The sequence below is a fragment of the Ambystoma mexicanum genome, chromosome 5q, assembly GCF_040938575.1.
Source record: "Ambystoma mexicanum isolate Mex_15411 chromosome 5q, UKY_AmexF1_1, whole genome shotgun sequence".
NCBI lineage: Eukaryota > Metazoa > Chordata > Amphibia > Caudata > Ambystomatidae > Ambystoma > Ambystoma mexicanum.
In genome coordinates, this window is record NC_090933.1 from 7571136 (window position 1) to 7592595 (window position 21460).

A 21460-nucleotide genomic window follows, 5' to 3' on the forward strand; every position below is an offset into this window, starting at 1 on the left:
TCACATCTCATGCTATAGGAAGGGTCTCAGGATTGGAATGTGAAGGATTTGGATATCACATCTCATGCTAAAGGAAGGGTCTCAGGTTTGGTATAAGCACTGAGATATCACATCTCTGCTATCGGAAGGGTCTAAGGATTGGATTGGGAAGGAATTGGATATCCCTTCTCATGCTATAGGAAGGGTCTCAGGTTGGAATGGGTAGGAGTTGGATATCACATCTCATGTTATAGGAAGGGTCTCAAGATTGAAATGGGAAGGATTTGGATATCACATCTCATGTTATAGGACGTATCTCATGTTATAGGACGGGTCCCAGGTTTGGTATTAGAAGCATTGAGATATCACATCTCATGGTATAGGAAGGGTCTCAGGATTGGAATGGGAAGGAGTTGGATCTCCCTTCTCATGCTACAGGAAGGGTCTCAGGTTGGAATGGGAAGGAGTTGGATATCACATCTCGTTATAGGAAGGGTCTCAGGATTGGAATGGGAAGGAATTGGATATCACATCTCATGCTAAATGAAGGGTCTCAGGTTTGGAAGGGGAAGGATTTGGATATCATATCTCATGTTATAGGACGTATCTCATGTTATAGGACGGGTCCCAGGTTTGGTATTAGAAGCATTGAGATATCACATCTCATGGTATAGGAAGGGTCTCAGGATTGGAATGGGAAGGAGTTGGATCTCCCTTCTCATGCTACAGGAAGGGTCTCAGGTTGGAATGGGAAGGAGTTGGATATCACATCTCGTTATAGGAAGGGTCTCAGGATTGGAATGGGAAGGAATTGGATATCACATCTCTTGCTATAGGAAGGGTCTCAGGTTTGGAAGGGGAAGGATTTGGATATCATATCTCATGTTATAGGACCGGTCCCAGGTCTGGTATTAGAAGCATTGAGATATCACATCTCATGCTATAGGAGGAGTCTCAGGATTGGAATGGGAAGGAGTTGGATATCACGTCTCATGTTATAGGAAGGGTCTCAGGATTGGAATGGGAAGGAGTTGAATATCACATCTCATGCTAAAGGAAGGGTATCAGGTTTGATAGAAGCATTGAGATATCACATCTCATGCTATAGGAAGGAACTCAGGATTGGAATGGGAAGGAGTTGGATATCACATCTAATGCCATAGGAAGGGTCATCAGGTTTGGTATAAGCATTGAGATATCACATCTCTGCTATCGGAAGGGTCTCAGGAAAGGAATGGGAAGGACTTAGAATTCACATCTCATACTATAGGGAGGGTCTCAGTTTTGATATTAGAAGCATTGAGCTATCACATCTCATGCTATCGGAAGGGTCTCAGGATTGGAATGGGATGGAGTTGGATATCACATCTCAAGCTATCTCAGGATTGGAATGGGAAGGAGTTTGATATTTCATCTCAAGCTATAGGAAGGGTCTCAGGTTTGGAAAGGGAAGGATTTGGATTTCACATCTCATGTTATATGATGGTTCTCATGTTTGGTTTTAGAAGCATTGAGATATCACATCTCATGCTATCGGAAGGGTCTCAGGTTTGGAAAGGGAAGGATTTGGATTTCACATGTTATAGGATGGTTCTCAGGTTTGGTTTTAGAAGCATTACATTATAACATCTCATGCTATAGGAAGAGTCTCAGGTTTGGAATGGGAAGGAGTTGGATATCACATCTCTGCTATCTGAAGGGTCTCAGGATTGGAATGGGAAGGAGTTGGATATCCCATCTCGTTATAGGAAGGGTCTCAGGTTTGGTATTAGAAGCAATGAGATATCACATCTCATGCTATAGGAAGGGTCTGAGGTTTGGAAGGGGACGGATTTGGGTATCACATCTCATGTTATAGGACCGGTCTCAGGTTTGGTATTTGAAGCATTGAGATATCAAGTCTCATGGTATAGGACGGGTCTCAGAATTGGAATGAGAAGGAGTTGGATATCACATCTCAAGCTATAGGAAGGGTCTCATGATTGGAATGGGAAGGAGTTGGATATCACATCTCATGTTATAGGAAGGGTCTCAGGATTGGAATGGGAAGGACTTGGATATCACATCTCATTCTATAGGAAGGCTCTCAGGGTTGGAAGGGGAAGGAGTTGGATATCACATTTCATGTTAGAGGTAGGATCTCAGGTTTGGTTTTAGAGGCATTGAGATATCACATCTCATGCTATAGGAAGGGTCTCAGGAATGGAATGGGAAGGACTTGGATATCACATCTCATGATAATGGAAGGGTCTAAGGTTTGGAAGGGGAAGGATTTGGATATCACATCTCATGTTATTGGACCGGTCTCAGGTTTGGTATTAGAAGCATTGAGATATCAAGTCTCATGGTATAGGACGGGAGTTTGATATCACATCTCATGCCATGGTACTGGTCTCAGGTTTTGTAGAAGCATTGGGATATCACATCTCATGCTATCGGAAGGGTATCAGGATTGGATTTGGAAGGAGTTGGATATCCCATCTCATGCTATAGGAAGGGTCTCAGGTTGGAATAGAAGGAGTTGGATATCACATCTCATGTTATAGGAACGGTCTCAGGATTGGAAGGGGAAGGACTTGGATATCACATCTCATGCTCTCATGCTGTAGGAAGGGTCTCAGGTTTGGAAAAGGAAGGAGTTGGATATCACATTTCATGTTAGAGGTAGGATCTCAGGTTTGGTATTAGAGGCATTGAGATATCACATCTCATGCTATCAGAAGGGTATCAGGATTGGAATGGGAAGGAGTTGGATATCACATCTCATGCTAAAGGGAGAGTCTCAGGTTTGGAATGGGAAGGATTTGGATATCACATCTCATGTTATAGGAAGGACCTTAGGTTTGGTATTAGAAGCATTGAGATATCACATGTCATGCTATAGGAAGGGTCTCGGGATTGGAATGGAAAGGAGTTGGATATCACATCTCATGTTATAGGAAGGATCTCAGGTTTGGTATTAGAAGCATTGAGATATCACATCTCATGCTATAGGAAGGGTCTCAGGATTGGAATGGGAAGGAGTTGGATATCACATCTCATGTTATAGGAAGGATCTCAGGTTTGGTATTAGAAGCATTGAGATATCACATCTCATGCTATAGGAAGGGTCTCAGGATTGGAATGGGAAAGAGTTGGATATCACATCTCATGCTATGGGAAGGGTCTCAGGTTTGGTATAAGCATTGCAATATCACATCTCTGCTATCGGCAGGGTCTCAGGATTGGAATGGGAGGAGCTGGATATCACATCTCATGCTAAAGGAAGGGTCTCAAGTTTGGAAGGGGAAGGATTTGGATATCACATCTCATGTTATAGGACGGGTCTCAGGTTTGGTATTAGAAGCATTGTGATATCACATCTCATGCTATAGGATGTGTCTCAGGATTGGAATGGGAAGGAGTTGGATATCACATCTCATGCTATAGGAAGGGTTTCAGGTTTGGTAGAAGCATTGAGATATCACATCTCATGCTATAGGAAGAGTCTCAGGTTTGGGAAGGGAAGGATTTGGATTTCACATCTCATGTTATAGGATGGTTCTCATGTTTGGTTTTTGAAGCATTGAGATATCACATCTCATGCTATCGGAAGGGTCTCAGGTTTGGAATGGGAAGGAGTTGGATATCACATCTCATGTCATAGGAAGGGTCTCAGGTTTGGAATGGGAAGGAGTTGGATATGACATCTCTTGTTATAGGGAGGGTCTCAGGATTTGAATGGTAAGGAGTTGGATATCACATCTCATGCTATAGGAAGGATCTCAGGTTTGGTATTAGAAGCATTGAGATATCACATCTCATGCTATAGGAAGGGTCTCAGGATTGGAATGGGAAGGAGTTGGATATCACATCTCATGTTATAGGAAGGATCTCAGGTTTGGTATTAGAAGCATTGAGATATCACATCTCATGCTATAGGAAGGGTCTCAGGATTGGAATGGGAAGGAGTTGGATATCACATCTCATGCTATGGGAAGGGTCTCAGGTTTGGTATAAGCATTGAAATATCACATCTCTGCTATCGGCAGGGTCTCAGGATTGGAATGGGAGGAGCTGGATATCACATCTCATGCTAAAGGAAGGGTCTCAAGTTTGGAAGGGGAAGGATTTGGATATCACATCTCATGTTATAGGACGGGTCTCAGGTTTGGTATTAGAAGCATTGTGATATCACATCTCATGCTATAGGATGTGTCTCAGGATTGGAATGGGAAGGAGTTGGATATCACATCTCATGCTATAGGAAGGGTTTCAGGTTTGGTAGAAGCATTGAGATATCACATCTCATGCTATAGGAAGAGTCTCAGGTTTGGGAAGGGAAGGATTTGGATTTCACATCTCATGTTATAGGATGGTTCTCATGTTTGGTTTTTGAAGCATTGAGATATCACATATCATGCTATCGGAAGGGTCTCAGGTTTGGAATGGGAAGGAGTTGGATATCACATCTCATGTTATAGGAAGGGTCTCAGGTTTGGAATGGGAAGAAGTTGGATATGACATCTCTTGTTATAGGGAGGGTCTCAGGATTTGAATGGTAAGGAGTTGGATATCACATCTCATGCTATAGGAAGGGTCTCAGGTTGGAATGGGAAGGAGTTGGATATCACATCTCATGTTATATACAGGAAGGGTCTCAGGATTGGAATGGGAAGGATTTGGATATCACATCTCTTGCTATAGGAAGGGTCTCAGGTTTTTTATTAGAAACATTGAGATATCACATCTCATGCTATAGGAAGGGTTTTAGGATTGGAATGGGAAGTATTTGGATATCACATCTCATGCTAAAGGAAGGGTCTCAGGTTTGGAAGGGGAAGGATTTGGATATCACATCTCATCCAATAGGAAGGGTCTCAGGTTTTGAATGGGAAGGAATTTGATATCACATCTCATGTTATAGGTAGGGTCTCAGGTTTTTTATTAGAAACATTGAGATATCACATCTCATGTTATAGGACGGTTCCCAGGTTTGGTATTAGAAGCATTGAGATATCACATCTCATGGTATAGGAAGGGTCTCAGGGTTGGAATGGGAAGGAGTTGGATATCACATCTCATCCAATAGGAAGGGTCTCAGGTTTGGAATGGGAAGGAATTGGATATCACATCTCATGTTATAGGAAGGATCTCAGGTTTGGTATTAGAAGCATTGAGATATCACATCTCATGCTATAGGAAGGGTCTCAGGATTGGAATGTGAAGGATTTGGATATCACATCTCATGCTAAAGGAAGGGTCTCAGGTTTGGTAGAAGCATTGAGATATCACATCTCATGCTATAGGAAGGGTCTCAGGATTTGAATGGCAAGGAGTTGGATATCACATCTCATGCCATAGGAAGGGTCTCAGGTTTGGTATAAGCATTGAGATATCACATCTCTGCTATCGGAAGGTTCTCAGGATTGGATTGGGAAGGAGTTGGATATCCCTTCTCATGCTATAGGAAGTGTCTCAGGTTGGAATGGGAAGGCGTTGAATATCACATCTCATGTTATAGGAAGGGTCTCAGGATTGGAATGGGAAGGATTTGGATATCACATCTCTTGCTATAGGAAGGGTCTCAGGATTGGAATGGGAAGGATTTGGATATCACATCTCATGTCATAGGAAGGATCTCAGGTTTGGTATTAGAAGCATTGATATATCACATCTCATGCTACAGGAATGGTCTCAGGATTGGAATGGGTAGGAGTTGGATATTACATTCTTGCTATAGGAAGGGTCTCATGTTAGGAATGGGAAGGAGTTGGATATCACATATGCTATAGGAAGTGTCTCAGGTTTGGAACGGGAAGGAGTTGGATATCACATCTCATGTTATAGGAAGGGTCTCAGGTTTGGTATAAGCATTGAGATATCACATCTCTGCTATCAGGAGTGGCTCAGGATTGGAATGGGTAGGAGTTGGATATCCCATCTCATGTTAAAGGACGGGTCTCTGGTTTGGTATTAGAATCATTGAGATATCACATCGCATGCTGTAGGAAGGGTCTAAGGATTGGAATTGGATGGACTTGGATATCACATCTCATGCTATAGGTAGGCTCTCAGGTTTGGTATAAGCATTGAGATATCACATCTCATGCTATAGGAAGGGTCTCAGGATTGGAATGGGAAGGATTTGGATATCACATCTCATGCTATAGGAAGGGTCTCAGGTTTGGTATAAGCATGGAGATATCACTTCTCATGCTATAGGAAGGGTCTCAGGATTGGAATGGGAAGGTGTTGGATATCACATCTCATGCTATAGGAAGGGTCTCAGATTTGGTATAAGCATTGAGATATCACATCTCATGCTATAGGAAGGGTCTCAGGATTGGAATGGGAAGGAGTTGTATATGACATCTCAGGCCTTAGGAAGGGTCTCAGGTTTGGTATAAGCATTGAGATATCACATCTCTGCTATCGGAAGGGTCTCAGGATTGGAATGGGAAGGAGTTGGATATCCCATCTCATGTTATAGGAAGGGTCTCAGGTTTGGTATTAGAAGCATTGAGATATCACATCTCATGCTATAGGAAGGGTCTCAGGATTGGAATGGGAAGGACTTGGATGTCACATCTCATGCTATAGGGAGGGTCTCAAGTTTGATATTAGAAGCATTGAGATAACAAATCTCATGATATCGGAAGGGTCTCAGGATTGGAATGGGAAGGAGTTGGATATCACATCTCATGATAAAGGAAGGGTCTAAGGTTTGGAAGGGGAAGGATTTGGATATCACATCTCATGTTATAGGACGGGTCTCAGGTTTGGTATTAGAAGCATTGAGATATCAAGTCTCATGGTATAAGAAGGGTCTCAGAATTGGAATGGGAAGGAGTTGGATATCACATCTCAAGCTATAGGAAGCGTCTCAGGATTGGAATGGGAAGGAGTTTGATATCACATCTCATGCCATAGTATGGGTCTCAGGTTTGGTAGAAGCATTGGGATATCACATCTCATGCTATCAGAAGGGTATCAGTATTGGATTTGGAAGGAGTTGGATATCCCATCTGATGCTATAGGAAGGGTCTCAGGATTGGAATGGGAAGGATTTGGATATCACATCTCTTGCTATAGGAAGGGTCTCAGGTTTTTTATTAGAAACATTGAGATATCACATCTCATGCTAAAGGAAGGGTCTCAGGTTTGGAAGGGGAAGGATTTGGATATCACATCTCATCCAATAGGAAGGGTCTCAGGTTTGAAATGGGAAGGAATTTGATATCACATCTCATGTTATAGGTAGGGTCTCAGGTTTTTTATTAGAAACATTGAGATATCACATCTCATGTTATAGGACGGTTCCCAGGTTTGGTATTAGAAGCATTGAGATATCACATCTCATGGTATAGGAAGGGTCTCAGGGTTGGAATGGGAAGGAGTTGGATATCACATCTCATCCAATAGGAAGGGTCTCAGGTTTGGAATGGGAAGGAATTGGATATCACATCTCATGTTATAGGAAGGATCTCAGGTTTGGTATTAGAAGCATTGAGATATCACATCTCATGCTATAGGAAGGGTCTCAGGATTGGAATGTGAAGGATTTGGATATCACATCTCATGCTAAAGGAAGGGTCTCAGGTTTGGTAGAAGCATTGAGATATCACATCTCATGCTATAGGAAGGGTCTCAGGAATTGAATGGCAAGGAGTTGGATATCACATCTCATGCCATAGGAAGGGTCTCAGGTTGGAATGGGAAGGAGTTGAATATCACATCTCATGTTATAGGAAGGGTCTCAGGATTGGAATGGGAAGGATTTGGATATCACATCTCTTGCTATAGGAAGGGTCTCAGGATTGGAATGGGAAGGATTTGGATATCACATCTCATGTCATAGGAAGGATCTCAGGTTTGGTATTAGAAGCATTGATATATCACATCTCATGCTACAGGAATGGTCTCAGGATTGGAATGGGTAGGAGTTGGATATTACATTCTTGCTATAGGAAGGGTCTCATGTTTGGAATGGGAAGGAGTTGGATATCACATATGCTATAGGAAGTGTCTCAGGTTTGGAACGGGAAGGAGTTGGATATCACATCTCATGTTATAGGAAGGGTCTCAGGTTTGGTATAAGCATTGAGATATCACATCTCTGCTATCAGGAGTGGCTCAGGATTGGAATGGGAAGGAGTTGGATATCCCATCTCATGTTAAAGGACGGGTCTCTGGTTTGGTATTAGAATCATTGAGATATCACATCGCATGCTGTAGGAAGGGTCTAAGGATTGGAATGGGATGGACTTGGATATCACATCTCATGCTATAGGTAGGCTCTCAGGTTTGGTATAAGCATTGAGATATCACATCTCATGCTATAGGAAGGGTCTCAGGATTGGTAGAAGCATTGAGATATCACATCTCATGCTATAGGAAGGGTCTCAGGATTGGAATGGGAAGGACTTAGATATCACATATCATGCTATAGGGAGGGTCTCAGTTTTGATATTAGAAGCATTGAGATATCACATCTCATGCTATCGGAAGTGTCTCAGGATTGGAATGGGAAGGACTTGGATATCACATCTCATGTTATAGGAAGGGTCTCAGGTTTGGTATTAGAAGCATTGAGATATCACATCTCATGCTATAGGAAGGGTCTCAGGAATGGAATGGGAAGGACTTGGATATCACATCTCATGATAAAGGAAGGGTCTAAGGTTTGGAAGGGGAAGGATTTGGATATCACATCTCATGTTATTGGACCGGTCTCAGGTTTGGTATTAGAAGCATTGAGATATCAAGTCTCATGGTATAGGACGGGAGTTTGATATCACATCTCATGCCATGGTATGGGTCTCAGGTTTTGTAGAAGCATTGGTATATCACATCTCATGCTATCGGAAGGGTATCAGGATTGGATTTGGAAGGAGTTGGATATCCCATCTCATGCTATAGGAAGGGTCTCAGGTTGGAATAGAAGGAGTTGGATATCACATCTCATGTTATAGGAAGGGTCTCAGGATTGGAATGGGAAGGACTTGGATATCACATCTCATGCTGTAGGAAGGGTCTCAGGTTTGGAAAAGGAAGGAGTTGGATATCACATTTCATGTTAGAGGTAGGATCTCAGGTTTGGTATTAGAGGCATTGAGATATCAGATCTCATGCTATCAGAAGGGTATCAGGATTGGAATGGGAAGGAGTTGGATATCACATCTCATGCTAAAGGGAGGGTCTCAGGTTTGGAATGGGAAGGATTTGGATATCACATCTCATGTTATAGGAAGGACCTTAGGTTTGGTATTAGAAGCATTGAGATATCACATCTCATGCTATAGGAAGGGTCTCGGGATTGGAATGGGAAGGAGTTGGATATCACATCTCATGTTATAGGAAGGATCTCAGGTTTGGTATTAGAAGCATTGAGATATCACATCTCATGCTATAGGAAGGGTCTCAGGATTGGAATGGGAAGGAGTTGGATATCACATCTCATGCTATGGGAAGGGTCTCAGGTTTGGTATAAGCATTGAAATATCACATCTCTGCTATCGGAAGGGTCTCAGGATTGGAATGGGAGGAGCTATATATCACATCTCATGCTAAAGGAAGGGTCTCAGGTTTGGAAGGGGAAGGATTTGGATATCACATCTCATGTTATAGGACGGGTCTCAGGTTTGGTATTAGAAGCATTGTGATATCACATCTCATGCTATAGGATGTGTCTCAGGATTGGAATGGGAAGGAGTTGGATATCACATCTCATGCTATAGGAAGGGTTTCAGGTTTGGTAGAAGCATTGAGATATCACATCTCATGCTATAGGAAGAGTCTCAGGTTTGGGAAGGGAAGGATTTGGATTTCACATCTCATGTTATAGGATGGTTCTCATGTTTGGTTTTTGAAGCATTGAGATATCACATCTCATGCTATCGGAAGGGTCTCAGGTTTGGAATGGGAAGGAGTTGGATATCAGATCTCATGTTATAGGAAGGGTCTCAGGTTTGGAATGGGAAGGAGTTGGATATGACATCTCTTGTTATAGGGAGGGTCTCAGGATTTGAATGGTAAGGAGTTGGATATCACATCTCATGCTATAGGAAGGGTCTCAGGTTGGAATGGGAAGGAGTTGGATATCACATCTCATGTTATATACAGGAAGGGTCTCAGGATTGGAATGGGAAGGATTTGGATATCACATCTCTTGCTATAGGAAGGGTCTCAGGTTTTTTATTAGAAACATTGCGATATCACATCTCATGCTATAGGAAGGGTTTTAGGATTGGAATGGGAAGTATTTGGATATCACATCTCATGCTAAAGGAAGGGTCTCAGGTTTGGAAGGGGAAGGATTTGGATATCACATCTCATCCAATAGGAAGGGTCTCAGGTTTGGAATGGGAAGGAATTGGATATCACATCTCATGTTATAGGAAGGGTCTCAGGTTTTTTATTAGAAACATTGAGATATCACATCTCATGTTATAGGACGGTTCCCAGGTTTGGTATTAGAAGCATTGAGATATCACATCTCATGGTATAGGAAGGGTCTCAGGGTTGGAATGGGAAGGAGTTGGATATCACATCTCATCCAATAGGAAGGGTCTCAGGTTTGGAATGGGAAGGAATTGGATATCACATCTCATGTTATAGGAAGGATCTCAGGTTTGGTATTAGAAGCATTGAGATATCACATCTCATGCTATAGGAAGGGTCTCAGGATTGGAATGTGAAGGATTTGGATATCACATCTCATGCTAAAGGAAGGGTCTCAGGTTTGGTAGAAGCATTGAGATATCACATCTCATGCTATAGGAAGGGTCTCAGGATTTGAATGGCAAGGAGTTGGATATCACATCTCATGCCATAGGAAGCGTCTCAGGTTTGGTATAAGCATTGAGATATCACATCTCTGCTATCGGAAGGTTCTCAGGATTGGATTGGGAAGGAGTTGGATATCCCTTCCCATGCTATAGGAAGTGTCTCAGGTTGGAATGGGAAGGAGTTGAATATCACATCTCATGTTATAGGAAGGGTCTCAGGATTGGAATGGGAAGGATTTGGATATCACATCTCTTGCTATAGGAAGGGTCTCAGGATTGGAATGGGAAGGATTTGGATATCACATCTCATGTCATAGGAAGGATCTCAGGTTTGGTATTAGAAGCATTGATATATCACATCTCATGCTATAGGAATGGTCTCAGGATTGGAATGGGTAGGAGTTGGATATTACATTCTTGCTATAGTAAGGGTCTCATGTTTGGAATGGGAAGGAGTTGGATATCACATATGCTATAGGAAGTGTCTCAGGTTTGGAACGGGAAGGAGTTGGATATCACATCTCATGTTATAGGAAGGGTCTCAGGTTTGGTATAAGCATTGAGATATCACATCTCTGCTATCAGGAGTGGCTCAGGATTGGAATGGGAAGGAGTTGGATATCCCATCTCATGTTAAAGGACGGGTCTCTGGTTTGGTATTAGAATCATTGAGATATCACATCGCATGCTGTAGGAAGGGTCTAAGGATTGGAATGGGATGGACTTGGATATCACATCTCATGCTATAGGTAGGCTCTGAGGTTTGGTATAAGCATTGAGATATCACATCTCATGCTATAGGAAGGGTCTCAGGATTGGAATGGGAAGGATTTGGATATCACATCTCATGCTATAGGAAGGGTCTCAGATTTGGTATAAGCATTGAGATATCACATCTCATGCTATAGGAAGGGTCTCAGGATTGGAATGGGAAGGAGTTGTATATGACATCTCAAGCCTTAGGAAGGGTCTCAGGTTTGGTATAAGCATTGAGATATCACATCTCTGCTATCGGAAGGGTCTCAGGATTGGAATGGGAAGGAGTTGGATATCCCATCTCATGTTATAGGAAGGGTCTCAGGTTTGGTATTAGAAGCATTGAGATATCACATCTCATGCTATAGGAAGGGTCTCAGGATTGGAATGGGAAGGACTTGGATGTCACATCTCATGCTATAGGGAGGGTCTCAAGTTTGATATTAGAAGCATTGAGATAACAAATCTCATGATATCGGAAGGGTCTCAGGATTGGAATGGGAAGGAGTTGGATATCACATCTCATTATAAAGGAAGGGTCTAAGGTTTGGAAGGGGAAGGATTTGGATATCACATCTCATGTTATAGGACGGGTCTCAGGTTTGGTATTAGAAGCATTGAGATATCAAGTCTCATGGTATAAGAAGGGTCTCAGAATTGGAATGGGAAGGAGTTGGATATCACATCTCAAGCTATAGGAAGCGTCTCAGGATTGGAATGGGAAGGAGTTTGATATCACATCTCATGCCATAGTATGGGTCTCAGGTTTGGTAGAAGCATTGGGATATCACATCTCATGCTATAGGAAGGGTCTCAGGATTGGAATGGGAAGAAGTTGGATATCACATCTCAAGCTATAGGAAGGGTCTCAGGTTTGGTATAAGCATTGAGATATCACATCTCATGCTATAGGAAGGGTCTCAGGGTTGGAATGGGAAGGAGTTGTATATGACATCTCATGCCATAGGAAGGGTCTCAGGTTTGGTATAAGCATTGAGATATCACATCACATGCTATAGGAAGGGTCTCAGGATTGGAATGGGAAGGACTTGGATATCACATCACATGCTATAGGAAGGGTCTCAGGATTGGAATGGGAAGGACTTGGATATCACATCTCATGCTATAGGCAGGGTCTCAGGTTTGGAAAGGGAAGGAGATGGATATCACATTTCATGTTAGAGGTAGGATCTCAGGTTTGGTATTAGAGGCAATGAGATATCACATCTCATGCTATCAGAAGGGTCTCAGGATTGGAATGGGAAGGAGTTGGATATCACATTTCATGCTAAAGGGAGGGTCTCAGGTTTGGAAGGGGAAGGATTTGGAAATCACATCTCATATTATAGGAAGGATCTCAGGTTTGGTATTAGAAGCATTGAGATATCACATCTCATGCTATCGGAAGGATCTCAGGTTTGGTATAAGAGGCATTGAGATATCACATCTCATGCTATCATAAGGGTCTCAGGATTGGAATGGGAAGGAGTTGGATATCACATCTCATGTTATAGGAAGGATCTCAGGTTTGGTATTAGAAGCATTGAGACATCACATCTCATGCTATAGGAAGGGTCTCAGGATTGGAATGGGAAGGAGTTGGATATCACATCTCATGCTATAGGAAGGGTCTCAGGTTTGGTATAAGCATTGAGATATCACATCTCATGCTATAGGAAGGGTCTCAGGATTGGAATGGGAAGGATTTGGATATCACATCTTATGCTATAGGAAGGGTCTCAGGTTTGGTATAAGCACTGAGATATCACATCTCATGCTATAGGAAGGGTCTCAGGATTGGAATGGGAAGAAGTTGGATATCACATCTCATGCTATAGGAAGGGTCTCAGGGTTGGAATGGGAAGGAGTTGTATATGACATCTCATGCCATAGGAAGGGTCTCAGGTTTGGTATAAGCATTGAGATATCACATCACATGCTATAGGAAGGGTCTCACGATTGGAATGGGAAGGACTTGGATATCACATCTCATGCTATAGGCAGGGTCTCAGGTTTGGAAAGGGAAGGAGATGGATATCACATTTCATGTTAGAGGTAGGATCTCAGGTTTGGTATTAGAGGCATTGAGATATCACATCTCATGCTATCAGAAGGGTCTCAGGATTGGAATGGGAAGGAGTTGGATATCACATTTCATGCTAAAGGGAGGGTCTCAGGTTTGGAAGGGGAAGGATTTGGAAATCACATCTCACATTATAGGAAGGATCTCAGGTTTGGTATTAGAAGCATTGAGATATCACATCTCATGCTATCGGAAGGATCTCAGGTTTGGTATAAGAGGCATTGAGATATCACATCTCATGCTATCATAAGGGTCTCAGGATTGGAATGGGAAGGAGTTGGATATCACATCTCATGTTATAGGAAGGATCTCAGGTTTGGTATTAGAAGCATTGAGACATCACATCTCATGCTATAGGAAGGGTCTCAGGATTGGAATGGGAAGGAGTTGGATATCACATCGCATGCTATAGGAAGGGTCTCAGGTTTGGTATAAGCATTGAGATATCACATCTCATGCTATAGGAAGGGTCTCAGGATTGCAAAGGGAAGGATTTGGATATCACATCTTATGCTATAGGAAGGGTCTCAGGTTTGGTATAAGCATGGAGATATCACTTCTCATGCTATAGGAAGGGTCTCAGGATTGGAATGGGAAGGAGTTGGATATCACATCTCATGCTATAGGAAGGGTCTCAGATTTGGTATAAGCATTGAGATATCACATCTCATGCTATAGGAAGGGTCTCAGGATTGGAATGGGAAGGAGTTGTATATGACATCTCAGGCCATAGGAAGGGTCTCAGATTTGGTATAAGCATTGAGATATCACATCTCATGATATCGGAAGGGTCTCAGGATTGGAATGGGAAGGAGTTGGATATCACATTTCATGATAAAGGAAGGGTCTAAGGTTTGGAAGGGGAAGGATTTGGATATCACATCTCATGTTATAGGACGGGTCTCAGGTTTGGTATTAGAAGCATTGAGATATCAAGTCTCATGGTATAAGAAGGGTCTCAGGATTGGAATGGGAAGGAGTTTGATATCACATCTTATGCCATAGTATGGGTCTCAGGTTTGGTAGAAGCATTGGGATATCACATCTCATGCTATCGGAAGGGTATCGGTATTGGATTTGGAAGGAGTTGGATATCCCATCTCATGCTATAGGAAGGGTCTCAGGTTGGAATGGGAAGGAGTTGGATATCACATTTCATGTTATAGGAAGGGTCTCAGGATTGGAATGGGAAGGACTTGGATATCATATCTCATGCTATAGGAAGGCTCTCAGGTTTGGAAGGGGAAGGAGTTGGATATCACATTTCATGTTAGAGGAAGGATCTCAGGTTTGGTATTAGAGGCCTTGAGATATCACATCTCATGCTATAGGAAGGGTCTCAGGATTGGAATGGGAAGGAGTTGGATATCACATCTCAAGCTATAGGAAGGGTCTCAGGTTTGGTATAAGCATTGAGATATCACATCTCATGCTATAGGAAGGGTCTCAGGTTTGGTATAAGCATTGAGATATCACATCACATGCTATAGGAAGGGTCTCAGGATTGGAATGGGAAGGACTTGGATATCACATATCATGCTATAGGCAGGGTCTCAGGTTTGGAAAGGGAAGGAGATGGATATCACATTTCATGTTAGAGGTAGGATCTCAGGTTTGGTATTAGAGGCATTGAGAAATCACATCTCATGCTATCAGAAGGGTCTCAGGATTGGAATGGGAAGGAGTTGGATATCACATCTCATGCTAAAGGGAGGGTCTCAGGTTTGGAAGGGGAAGGATTTGGAAATCACATCTCATATTATAGGAAGGATCTCAGGTTTGGTATTAGAAGCATTGAGATATCACATCTCATGCTATCGGAAGGATCTCAGGTTTGGTATAAGAGGCATTGAGATATCACATCTCATGCTATCATAAGGGTCTCAGGATTGGAATGGGAAGGAGTTGGATATCACATCTCATGTTATAGGAAGGATCTCAGGTTTGGTATTGGAAGCATTGAGACATCACATCTCATGCTATAGGAATGGTCTCAGGATTGGAATGGGTAGGAGTTGGATATTACATTCTTGCTATAGGAAGGGTCTCATGTTTGGAATGGGAAGGAGTTGGATATCACATATGCTATAGGAAGTGTCTCAGGTTTGGAACGGGAAGGAGTTGGATATCACATCTCATGTTATAGGAAGGGTCTCAGGTTTGGTATAAGCATTGAGATATCACATCTCTGCTATCAGGAGTGGCTCAGGATTGGAATGGGAAGGAGTTGGATATCCCATCTCATGTTAAAGGACGGGTCTCTGGTTTGGTATTAGAATCATTGAGATATCACATCGCATGCTGTAGGAAGGGTCTAAGGATTGGAATGGGATGGACTTGGATATCACATCTCATGCTATAGGTAGGGTCTCAGGTTTGGTATAAGCATTGAGATATCACATCTCATGCTATAGGAAGGGTCTCAGGATTGGAATGGGAAGGATTTGGATATCACATCTCATGCTATAGGAAGGGTCTCAGGTTTGGTATAAGCATGGAGATATCACTTCTCATGCTATAGGAAGGGTCTCAGGATTGGAATGGGAAGGTGTTGGATATCACATCTCATGCTATAGGAAGGGTCTCAGATTTGGTATAAGCATTGAGATATCACATCTCATGCTCTAGGAAGGGTCTCAGGATTGCAATGGGAAGGAGTTGTATATGACATCTCAGGCCTTAGGAAGGGTCTCAGGTTTGGTATAAGCATTGAGATATCACATCTCTGCTATCGGAAGGGTCTCAGGATTGGAATGGGAAGGAGTTGGATATCCCATCTCATGTTATAGGAAGGGTCTCAGGTTTGGTATTAGAAGCATTGAGATATCACATCTCATGCTATAGGAAGGGTCTCAGGATTGGAATGGGAAGTACTTGGATGTCACATCTCATGCTATAGGGAGGGTCTCAAGTTTGATATTAGAAGCATTGAGATAACAAATCTCATGATATCGGAAGGGTCTCAGGATTGGAATGGGAAGGAGTTGGATATCACATCTCATTATAAAGGAAGGGTCTAAGGTTTGGAAGGGGATGGATTTGGATATCACATCTCATGTTATAGGACGGGTCTCAGGTTTGGTATTAGAAGCATTGAGATATCAAGTGTCATGGTATAAGAAGGGTCTCAGAATTGGAATGGGAAGGAGTTGGATATCACATCTCAAGCTATAGGAAGCGTCTCAGGATTGGAATGGGAAGGAGTTTGATATCACATCTCATGCCATAGTATGGGTCTCAGGTTTGGTAGAAGCATTGGGATATCACATCTCATGCTATCTTAAGGGTATCAGTATTGGATTTGGAAGGAGTTGGATATCCCATCTCATGCTATAGGAAGGGTCTCAGGTTAGAATGGGAAGGAGTTGGATATCACATTTCATGTTATAGGAAGGGTCTCAGGATTGGAATGGGAAGGACTTGGATATCATATCTCATGCTATAGGAAGGCTCTCAGGTTTGGAAGGGGAAGGAGTTGGATATCACATTTCATGTTAGAGGAAGGATCTCAGGTTTGGTATTAGAGGCCTTGAGATATCACATCTCTTCCTATAGGAAGGGTCTCAGGATTGGAATGGGAAGGAGTTGGATATCACATCTCAAGCTATAGGAAGGGTCTCAGGTTTGGTATAAGCATTGAGATATCACATCTCATGCTATAGGAAGGGTCTCAGGATTGGAATGGGAAGAAGTTGGATATCACATCTCATGCTATAGGAAGGGTCTCAGGTTTGGTATAAGCATTGAGATATCACATCTCATGCTATAGGAAGGGTCTCAGGGTTGGAATGGGAAGGAGTTGTATATGACATCTCATGCCATAGGAAGGGTCTCAGGTTTGGTATAAGCATTGAGATATCACATCACATGCTATAGGAAGGGTCTCAGGATTGGAATGGGAAGGACTTGGATATCACATCTCATGCTATAGGCAGGGTCTCAGGTTTGGAAAGGGAAGGAGATGGATATCACATTTCATGTTAGAGGTAGGATCTCAGGTTTGGTATTAGAGGCATTGAGATATCACATCTCATGCTATCAGAAGGGTCTCAGGATTGGAATGGGAAGGAGTTGGATATCAAATCTCATGCTAAAGGGATGGTCTAAGGTTTGGAAGGGGAGGGATTTGGACATCATATCTCATGTTATTGGAAGGATCTCAGGTTTGGTATTAGAAGCATTGAGATATCACATCTCATGCTATTGGAAGGGTCTTAGGTTTGGTATAAGCATTGAGATATCACATCTCTGCTATCGGAAGGGTCTCAGGATTGGAATGGGAAGGATTTGGATATCACAATTCTTGTTATAGGGAGGGTCTCAGTTTTCATATTAGAAGCATTGAGATATCACATATGCTATTGGAAGGGTCTCAGTATTGGAATGGGAAGGAGTTGGATATCACATCTCATGTTATAGGGAGGGTCTCAGTTTTGATATTAGAAGCATTGAGATATCACATATGCTATTGGAAGGGTCTCAGTATTGGAATTGGAAGGAGTTGGATATCACATATGCTAAAGGAAAGGTCTCAGGTTTGGAATGGGAAGGAGTTGGATATCACGTCTCATGTTATAGGAAGGGTCTCAGGTTTGGAATGGGAAGGAGTTGAATATCACATCTCATGCTAAAGGAAGGGTCATCAGGTTCGGTATAAGCATTGAGATATCACATCTCTGCTATCGGAAGGGTCTCAGGATAGGAATGGGAAGGATGTAGATTTCACATCTCATACTATAGGGAGGGTCTCAGTTTTGATATTAGAAGCATTGAGCTATCACATCTCATGCTATCGGAAGGGTCTCAGGATTGGAATGGGATGGAGTTGGATATCACATCTCAAGCTATCTCAGGATTGTAATGGGAAGGAGTTTGATATCACATATCAAGCTATAGGAAGGGTCTCAGGTTTGGAAGGGGAAGGATTTGGATCTCACATCTCAAGCTATCTCAGGATTGGAATGGGAAGGAGTTTGATATTTCATCTCAAGCTATAGGAAGGGTCTCAGGTTTGGAAAGGGAAGGATTTGGATTTCACATCTCATGTTATAGGATGGTTCTCATGTTTGGTTTTAGAAGCATTGAGATATCACATCTTATGCTATGGGAAGGGTCTCAGGTTTGGAATGGGAAGGAGTTGGTTATCACATCTCATGCTAAAGGAAAGGTCTCAGGTCTGGAAGGGGAAGGATTTGGATCTCACATCTCATGTTTTAGGACGGGTCTCAGGTTTGGTATTAGAAGCATTGAACTATCACATCTCATGGTATAGGAAGGGTCCCAGGATTGGAATGGGAAGGAGTTGGATATCACATTGAATGGGAAGGAGTTTGATATCACATCTCAAGCTATAGGAAGGGCCTCATGTTTGGAATGGGAATGATTTGGATTTCACATCTCATGTTATAGGATGGTTCTCATGTTTGGTTTTAGAAGCATTGAAATATCACATCTCAGGCTATCTGAAGGGTCTCAGGTTTGGAATGGGAAGGAGTTTGATATCACATCTCATGTTAGAGGTAGGATCTCAGGTTTGGTATTAGAGGCATTGAGATATGACATCTCATGCCATCAGAAGGGTCTCAGGATTGGAATGGGAAGGAGTTGGATATCACATCTCATGCTAAAGGGAGGGTCTAAGGTTTGGAAGGGTAAGGATTTGGACATCACATCTCATGTTATTGGAAGGATCTGAGGTTTGGTATTATAAGCATTGAGATATCACATCTCATGCTATCGGAAGGGTCTCAGGTTTGGTATAAGCATTGAGATATCACATCTCTGCTATCGGAAGGGTCTCAGGATTGGAATGGGAAGGATTTGGATATCACATCTCATGTTATAGGAAGGGTCTCAGGTTTGGTATTAGAAGCATTGAGATATCACATCTCATGCTATATTAAGGGTCTCAGGAATGGAATGGGAAGGACTTGGATATCACATCTCATGATAAAGGAAGGGTCTAAGGTTTGGAAGGGGAAGGATTTGGATATCACATCTCATGTTATTGGACCGGTCTCAGGTTTGGTATTAGAAGCATTGAGATATCAAGTCTCACGGTATAGGACGGGAGTTTGATATCACATCTCATGCCATGGTATGGGTCTCAGGTTTTGTAGAAGCATTGGGATATCACATCTCATGCTATTGGAAGGGTATCAGGATTGGATATGGAAGGAGTTGGATATCCCATCTCATGCTATAGGAAGGGTCTCAGGTTGGAGTAGAAGGAGTTGGATATCACATCTCATGTTATAGGAAGGGTCTCAGGATTGGAATGGGAAGGACTTGGATATCACATCTCATGTTATAGGAAGGATCTCAGGTTTTGTATTAGAAGCATTGAGATATCACATCTCATGCTATAGGAAGGGTCTCAGGATTGGAATGTGAAGCATTTGGATATCACATCTCATGCTAAAGGAAGGGTCTCAGGTTTGGTATAAGCATTGAGATATCACATCTCTGCTATCGGAAGGGTCTAAGGATTGGATTGGGAAGGAATTGGATATCCCTTCTCATGCTATAGGAAGGGTCTCAGGTTGGAATGGGTAGGAGTTGGATATCACATCTCATGTTATAGGAAGGGTCTCAAGATTGAAATGGGAAGGATTTGGATATCACATCTCTTGCTATAGGAAGGGTCTCAGGTTTTCTATTAGAAACATTGAGATATGACATCTCATGCTATAGGAAGGGTTTCAATATTGGAATGGGAAGGATTTGGATATCACATCTCATGCTAAAGGAAGGGTCTCAGGTTTGGAAGGGGAAGGATTTGGATATCATATCTCATGTTATAGGACATATCTCATGTTATAGGACGGGTCCCAGGTTTGGTATTAGAAGCATTGAGATATCACATCTCATGGTATAGGAAGGGTCTCAGGATTGGAATGGGAAGGAGTTGGATCTCCCTTCTCATGCTACAGGAAGGGTCTCAGGTTGGAATGGGAAGGAGTTGGATATCACATCTCGTTATAGGAAGGGTCTCAGGATTGGAATGGGAAGGAATTGGATATCACATCTCTTGCTATAGGAAGGGTCTCAGGTTTGGAAGGGGAAGGATTTGGATATCATATCTCATGTTATAGGACCGGTCCCAGGTCTGGTATTAGAAGCATTGAGATATCACATCTCATGCTATAGGAGGAGTCTCAGGATTGGAATGGGAAGGCGTTGGATATCACGTCTCATGATATAGGAAGGGTCTCAGGATTGGAATGGGCAGGAGTTGAATATCACCTCTCATGCTAAAGGAAGGGTATCAGGTTTGATAGAAGCATTGAGATATCACATCTCATGCTATAGGAAGGAACTCAGGATTGGAATGGGAAGGAGTTGGATATCACATCTAATGCCGTAGGAAGGGTCATCAGGTTTGGTATAAGCATTGAGATATCACATCTCTGCTATCGGAAGGGTCTCAGGATAGGAATGGTAAGGACTTAGAATTCACATCTCATACTATAGGGAGGGTCTCAGTTTTGATATTAGAAGCATTGAGCTATCACATCTCATGCTATCGGAAGGGTCTCAGGATTGGAATGGGATGGAGTTGGATATCACATCTCAAGCTATCTCAGGATTGGAATGGGAAGGAGTTTGATATTTCATCTCAAGCTATAGGAAGGGTCTCAGGTTTGGAAAGGGAAGGATTTGGATTTCACATCTCATGTTATAGGATGGTTCTCATGTTTGGTTTTAGAAGCATTGAGATATCACATCTCATGCTATCGGAAGGGTCTCAGGTTTGGAAAGGGAAGGATTTGGATTTCACATGTTATAGGATGGTTCTCAGGTTTGGTTTTAGAAGCATTAAATTATAACATCTCATGCTATAGGAAGGGTCTCAGGTTTGGAATGGGAAGGA